We start from the raw sequence: 8,407 nt of genomic DNA on the forward strand, positions 1-8,407 counted from the left end.
ATTCTAGATTTAATTTTGGATTGGAGATGCTTAATGTGAGTCTGGAAGGAGAGTTTACAGTCTATCCAGACACCTTGGTATTTGTAGTTGTCCACATATTCTAAATCAGAACCGTCCAGAGTAGTGATGCTAGTCGGGCGGACGGGTGCGGGTGTGGGCAGCAATCGGTTGAAGAGCATTCATTTAGTTTTAATAGCATTTAAATGCAGTTGGAGGCCACGGAAGGAGTGTTGTATCGCATTGAAGCATGTTTAGAGGTTTGTTAACACAGTGTCCAAAGAAGGGCCTGATGTATACAGAATGGTGTTGTCTGCGTAGAGGTGAATCACAGAATCACCAACCGCAAGAGCGAAATCATTGATATATACAGAGAAGAGTTGGCCTGAGAATTGAACCCTGTGGCACCCCCATAGAGACTGCAAGAGGTCAGGACAACAGGCCCTCCAATTTAACACACTGAACTCTGTCTGAGAAGTAGTTGGTGAACCAGGCGAGGCAGTCATTTGAGAAACCAAGGCTATTGAGTCTGCAAATAAGAATGCGGTGATTGACAGTCGAAAGCCGAAAAGTCGAAAGCCTTGGCCAGGTCGATGAAGACGCCTGCACAGTACTGTATTTTATCGCTGGAGTTTATGATATCGTTTAGGACCTTGAGCGTGTCTGAGGTGCACCCACGACCAGCTCGGAAAACCATATTGCATAGTGGAGAAGGAATGGTGGGATTCAAAATGGTCGGTGATCTGTTTGTTAACTTGGCTTTCAAAGATTTTAGAAAGGCAGGGCAGGATGGATGTAGATCTATAACAGTTTGGGTCTAGAGTGTCTCCCCCTTTGAAGAGGGGGATGACCATGGCAGCTTTACAATCTTTACAATCTTTGGGGACTCCCTTTGGGGAAAGGGAGTTTGAACAGGCTAGTAATAGGGGTTGCACAATTTAGGCAGATCATTTTAGAGAGAGAGGGTCCAGATTGTCTAGCCAAGCTGCTTTGTAGCTTTGTAGGGATCCAGATTTTGCAGCTCTTTCAGAACAACAGCTGTCTGGATTTGGGTGAAGGAGAAACGGGGGGGACTTGGGCAAGTTTCTGCGGGGGGTGCAGAGCTGTTGGTAGGGGTAGCCAGGTGGAAAGCCTTAGCTTTCCAAACTGACTGTGTATATTGGTTCCTGACTTCCCTAAAAAGTTGCATATTGCGGGGGCTATTTGATGCTAATGCAGAACGCCACAGGATGTTTTTGTGCTGGTCAAGGGCAGTCAAGTTTGGAGTGAACCAAGGGCTATATCTGTTCTTAATTCTACATTTTTTGAATGGGGCATGCTTATTTAAGATGGTGAGGAAAGCACTTTTAAAGAGCAACCAGTTATCCTCTACTGACGGAATGAGGTCAATATCCTTCCAGGATACCCGAGCCAGGTATATTAGAAAGGCCTGCTCGCTGAAGTGTTTTAGGGAGCGTTTGACAGTGATGAGGGGTGGTTGTTTGACCGCGGGTGTAAGGCTGGGTCAGTGGTCTTTGTGGCTGGGGCAGGGAGTGAAGGTTAGTCTGGGGCTAGGGAGGTAGGCTGGGCCTGGGTTAGGAGTAGGGGGTTAGGCTGGGCCTGGGTTAGGAGTAGGGGGGGGCCAGGCTGGGCCTGAGTTAGGAGTAGGGAGGTAGGCTGGGCCTGGGTTAGGAGTAGGGGGGTTAGGCTGGGCCTGGGTTAGGAGTATGGGGGGCCAGGCTAGGCCTGGGTTAGGAGTAGGGAGGTAGGCTGGGCCTGGGTTAGGAGTAGGGGGTGTTAGGCTGGGCCTGGGTTAGGAGAATGGGGGGCCAGGCTAGGCCTGGGTTAGGAGTAGGGAGGTAGGCTGGACCTGGGTTAGGAGTAGGGGGGTTAGGCTGGGCCTGGGTTAGGTGTAGGGGGGGCCAGGCTGGGACAGGGGTAGAAGTAGGGAGGTAGACTGGGCCTGGGTCAGGAGTAGGGGAGGCCAGGCTGGGACAGGGGTAGAAGTAGGGGGGTTAGGCTGGGCCTGGGTTAGGAGTAGGGGGGGGCAGGCTGGGACAGGGGTAGAAGTAGGTGGGTTAGGCTGGGCCTGGGTTAGGAGTAGGGAGGGGCAGGCTGGGACAGGGGTAGAGGTAGGTGGGTTAGGCTGGGCCTGGGTTAGGAGTAGGGGGGGCCAGGCTGGGACAGCGGTAGAAGTAGGGGGGTTAGGCTGGGCCTGGGTTAGGAGTAGGGGGGACTAGGCTGGGACAGGGGTAGAAGTAGGGGGGTTAGGCTTGGCCTGGGTTAGGAGTAGGAGGGGGCAGGCTGGGACAGAGGTAGAAGTAGGGGGGTTAGGCTGGGCCTGGGTTAGGAGCAGGGGGGACTAGGCTGGGACAGGGGTAGAAGTAGGGGGGTTAGGCTGGGCCTGGGTTAGGAGTAGGGGGGGACAGGGGTAGAAGTAGGGGGGTTAGGCTGGGCCTGGGTTAGGAGTAGGGGGGGCCAGGCTGGGACAGCGGTAGAAGTAGGGGGGGACAGGCTGGGCCTGGGTTAGGAGTAGGGGGGGCCAGGCTGGGACAGGGGTAGAAGTAGAGGGGTTAGGATGGGCCTGGGTTAGGAGTAGGAGGGGGCAAGCTGGGACAGGGGTAGAAGTAGGCTGGAGGTCTGCCTGGGTGCCTCTGCCTCCATGGATGTCAGGCTTCCTTTAGTCATGCCCTCCCTCTTCACACAGTCTTAAATCAGCATGACAACAACTAGTTACACATAACAGAGAGGCTTCAGGGCTACAGCAGACACATTGCTCTATACTGACAATACTGATGTGACAGTACGCCATTGGTCACAGTTATACAGCAGGGAGAACAACTAGGGAGCAGCTCTGTTGGCTCCGCTGTCTGTCTATGTTGGTATGCCTGACTACAGCCCTACCTTCCAGGTTTCAAGAACATTAACATTTCAGTGAGTCAACACTTCAATTTAATCGGTTTGAACAGAATGCTGTGAATAAGGCTACTTTAATGTGTGTCGTTTAGCGATCCAGTCAGTAAAGCTACTAACAAGGACACGTGACAGAAGCGCGGTCTAAAGAGCAATAACAAACCAATACGTTATTCTGGGCTCTGTAGTAGCCTACAAATGTAGTCTGTAGCATGGATTCAGCCTATAGGACAGAAATTCATTGTCATGGACACATTGTGCTCCAGTCTTGATATAATTAAACACATTGAATTTCCTAAGTATTTCCTTTTTAACATGAAAGGGATTACAGCTCTATTAACTAATTGGAGGCCTGGATATTGTGGCTCTATAAACAGAGAATTATGACTTCTGGGAAAATGGGAAACAGCGGAATGATTTCCCAGAGGCTGAAACAGAGACTGTCCTCACTGAAACACTGAGAGGAAGAACTTAATGACAACAGAGGACAACAACACTGACAGAGAGAGAAAGAGAGTCTAGTCAAGCTCTTCCAGTCTAATAGCCTATTAAAGTTCTGTTTAATGGCCTTACTGAAATTATTACATGATGCTCCAAAACAACATATTCTGTCTCTATTGTGATAGCAGTAATATAGTAACAATACAGTAATAACAGTAATTGGGACAGGCACCATGTGTCCCAGTCCCTGTCCCGGTCCCAGCTAGTGTCCAGATGGAGCTGCTGACAGAACTGATGACTCCACATGGTCGTCATTACACCAGGAACAACAGGAAGCCTCACAAAGAGATCTGTTGGAAACACCAGCCAGCCTATCACAGATATGGAGAACAAAGCAATAGGAACCAATACTGTCATACTTTAGGCTCAACTTCTTCCAAGGGACTGTTAAATACAGTTGATTCCTCAACCGACTCCTTATAAGTGCACATCACATCTCCAGTCTGAATGTGCTTCCTGCTCTAGATCTTTGCATACTACTGTCCATCCCATTAGACTGGTCAGTGGGCATAACAAGTCTATTCCATGGAGCCAGGAGGCTGTAAAAGCTGGAACACTGTGGAGTGAAAAACACATATCAAACGCAGCCACAGCTTTCCCAAGACAAGGATAAGGTTAGGCCAGTGGTATTCAAAGTTGTTGTCGCAACCCCATGAAACTGCAGTGGGGTCTCCAAAATGTTAGAGAAAGATCATTTGAAAAATACAATTTTATTGTGTAAGTGTATTTACTGGTACCTTTTCATTTTCATAAGGGATGAAAATGCAATGAATTGAAGGTTATTTGTTGATTAGGGTGACGAGTTGGAGATGTTACATGGGAGTTGTGTGTGTGTGTGTGTGTGTGTGTGTGTGTGTGTGTGTGTGTGTGTGTGTGTGTGTGTGTGTGTGTGTGTGTGTGTGTGTGTGTGTGTGTGTGTGTGTGTGTGTGTGTGTGTGTGTGTGTGTGTGACAAGGTGAAGCAGTGATCTGGGAAGGTAATGTTCCGTCTGTCACATCAGGGTGCCGTGGTAGGGCTCCAGGGCTTGGCCTGATTGAAAGGTGGAACACAGTAAAAACACAGTAAACACATAGGAAACACAGTAAGAAGCACAGAGAGGCATGTTCAGCAACACATTAGCTAAAAGAAAAAGGTGGGTTCTGCATGCTAATGACAGGCTGCCATGGACAAAAACACTCAAAGATGCATGAAGGAGCAGAATCTAACCTTAACCCCTAACCTTTAACCTTAAACCCTAACCCCCAAACCATAACCCCTAACCCCCAAACCCTTAACCCAAACCCCTAATGGACCTTACAGGGTAAACATGCAGAAGCAGACACCGACATGGCACCTCATTCCCTCTATAGAGTGCATTACTTTTGGCTAGAGCCCTATGTGGCTAACCATACAAGGCTCAGGCTAACAGCAGGTTGGCATCAGAGAAGATATGAAGTGTGAGAATGAGCTTCAATCCCAAGAATAAGCAGGTGTGGGTTCTCCAACCTTTACCCAGCTGTTCCATTAGGCAGAGTTTGTGTGTGTGTGTGTGTGTGTGTGTGTGTGTGTGTGTGTGTGTGTGTGTGTGTGTGTGTGTGTGTGTGTGTGTGTGTGTGTGTGTGTGTGTGTGTGTGTGTGTGTGTGTGTGGTCTTATTCTTCTATCCTTGTGGGGACCTGACATACCTATGAGGACAACAGCTATTTTAAGTTTAGGGGTTAGGTTTAGGGTATGGGTTACAATTTGGGTCAGGGTTACAATTAAGGTTAGGTAGGGATGTATCTTTACACGTATTTGTATTTGTAATGAACCGTTCGGTATGGGGGCCTCTGTTCAGTCCGCACCGTGAACCCGAATGAATATGTAAAATATATATATATATATACTGTATAAAAGAAAACACTTGGCCTACTCTTCTACGTTGTATGCCATTGCCTCTTGAGTAAATTTGAGCTGAAAAAACATTGTAGGCTATTCTGTTAAAGCAACTAGAGCCTATATGCACTTTGTAATCAAAATTCTAATCTTAACTGGAGCATTTTAAACTATCCTTTTGTGAGGCGCACCTGGGAACTAGTTCTAGACGATGGAGAGTGGTGGGATCGATAAACCAGAATTGGAGGATCATGCATCATCTTTTAAATCTCCCATTTGGGTACATTTTGGCTTCACAGTAGATTGCACCAGCGATGGACAGAGATTTGTGGATAAAATGTTAACAGTATGTTGCCACTGCTCAACGAGAAAAGCCTATGTGTGGTGCGTGTAGTCATCAACTTGGCACCACAATCATAGAGCCTGCATGTGTGGCAAAGTAAAATAGAAGATTACTGGATTATCTAATCAATGGAAAATGGAAATAAATGAGAAGGATATGCAACAATGACGAAGAGCCAACAGGTATGATGCTACTTAACCATCTGAATGGAGGTGTTGTTTTTTGGTACTGTAGCACAGGGAGAAGGCACATGCAGCCTCGATTATCCTAGCTAGCTATTTTAGTTCAACTGCTGCTCTCAGTTTGATGCGGTCAAGACAGGCACTACATCAGGGGTTCCTAAACGTTTTTCACTCACGACCCCATTTTGATATATATATTTTTTAATCACAAAACAGGAGAGCAACACCTGTCCAATGAAGTCTACAAAGAAAATATTGCATGTAACAAACAGTTACAGTGGAAGTCGGAAGTTTACAAACACCTTACATACAGCCAAATACATTTAAACTCAGTTTTTCACAATTCCTGACATTTAATCCTAGTAAAAGTTCCCTGTTTTAGGTCCGTTAGGATCACCACTTTATTTTAAGAACGTGAAATGTCAGAATAATAGTAAAGAGAATGATTTATTTCAGCTTTTATTTCTTTCATCACATTTCCAGTGGGTCAGAAGTTTACATACACTCAATTAGCATTTGGTAGCATTGCCTTTAAATTGTTTAACTTGGGTCAAACGTTTCGGTTAGCCTTCCACAAGCTTCCCACAATAAGTTGGGTGAATTTTGGCCCATTCCTCCTGACAGAGCTGGTGTAACTGAGTCAGGTTTGTAGGCCTCCTTGCTCGCTTACGGTTTTTCAGTTCTGCCCACAAATTCTCTATAGGATTGAGGTCAGGGCTTTGTGATAGCCACTCCAATACTTTGACTTTGTTGTCCTTAAGCCATTTTGCCACATCTTTGGAAGTCTACTTGAGGTCATTGTCCATTTGGAAGACCCATTTGCAACCAAGCTTAATAAGGATTAGCCCTTTTTTTTTTCAATTTTCGCCTAAAATTACATACCCAAATCGAACTGCCTGGAGCTCAGGCCCTGAAGCAAGGATATGCATATTCTTGGTACCATTTGAAAGGAAACACTTTTACGTTTATGGAAATGTGAAAGGAATGTAGAATAATGTAACACAATAGATCTGGAAAAAGATAATACAAAGAAAAAAAACAACAGTTATTTTGTTTTTCTTTTGCATTTTGTCTTTGAAATAATAATGTATTATTCCAGCTCAGGTGCCATTTAGATGTTGGCCACTAGATGGCATCAGTGTATGTGCAAAGTCTTAGTTTGATCCAATAAATCGTTGGATTTCTGTTCAAGATTTTGTATCAAGACTGCCCAAATGTGCCAAATTTGTTTATTAATAACTTCTCATGTTCAAAATTGTGCACTCTCCTCAAACAATAGAATGGTATTTTTTCACTGTAATAGCTACTGTAAATTGGACAGTGCAGTTAGATTAACAAGAATTTAAGCTTTCTGCCAATATCAGATATGTCTATGTCCTGGGAAATTGTCTTGTTACTTACAACCCTATGCTAATCACATTAGCCTACGTTAGCTCAACCATCTCATGGAAGGGACACCAATCCCGAAGAAGTTATTAAACTTCCTGACTGATGTCTTGAGATGTTGCTTCAATATAGCCACATCATTTTCCTTTCTGATGATGCCATCTATCTTGTAAAGTGCACCAGTCCCTCCTGTAGCAAAGCACCCCCACAACATGATGCTGCCACCCCCGTGCTCCATGGTTGGGATGGTGTTCTTCAGCTTGCAAGCCTCCCCCTTTTTCCTCCAAACATAACAATGGTCATTATGGCCAAACAGTTCTATTTTTGTTTCATCAGATCAGAGGACATTTCTCCAAAAAGTACGATATTTGTCCCCATGTGCAGTTGCAAACCGTAGTCTGGATTTTTTATGGCGGTTTTGGAGCAGTGGCTTATTCCTTGCTGAGTGGCCTTTCAGGTTATGTCAATATAGGACTCATTTTACTGTGGATATAGATACTTTTGTACCAGTTTCCTCCAGCATCTTCACAAGGTCCTTTGCTGTTGTTCTGAGATTGATTTAAACTTTTCGCACCAAAGTACATTCATCTCTAGGAGACAGAACGTGTCTCCTTCCTGAGCGGTATGACGGCTGCGTGGTTCCATGGTCTTTATACTTGCGTACTATTGTTTTTACAGATGAAGGTGGTACCTTCAGGCGTTTGGAAATTGCTCCCAAGGATGAACCAGACTTGTGGAGGTCTACAATTATTTTTTCAGATGTCTTGGCTGATTTCTTTTCATTTTCCCATGATGTCAAGCAAATAGGCACTGAGTTTGAAGGTAGGCCTTGAAATACATCCACAGGTACACCTCCAATTGACTCGAATGATGTCAATTAGCCTATCAGAAGCTTCTAAAAGCATGACATCATTTTCTGGAATTTTTAAAGGCACAGTCAATTTAGTGTATGTAAACTTCTGACCCACTGGAATTGTGATGCAGTGAATTATAAGTTAAATAATCTGTCTGTGAGCAATTGTTGGAAAAATGACTTGTGTCATGCACAAAGTGGATGTCCTAACCGACTTGCCAAAACTATAGTTTGTTAACAAGACATTTGTGGAGTGGTTGAAAAGCAATTTTAATGACTGCAACCTAAGTGTATGTAAACTTCTGACTATAGTTTACTAAGTGTATGTAAACTTCTTGACCAATTATATATTTTTTATTATTTATTTATTTATTTCACCTTTATTTAACCAGGTAGCTAG

Source organism: Oncorhynchus clarkii, chromosome 22 (assembly GCF_045791955.1).
Source record: "Oncorhynchus clarkii lewisi isolate Uvic-CL-2024 chromosome 22, UVic_Ocla_1.0, whole genome shotgun sequence".
In the NCBI taxonomy this organism is placed as follows: Eukaryota; Metazoa; Chordata; class Actinopteri; order Salmoniformes; family Salmonidae; genus Oncorhynchus; species Oncorhynchus clarkii.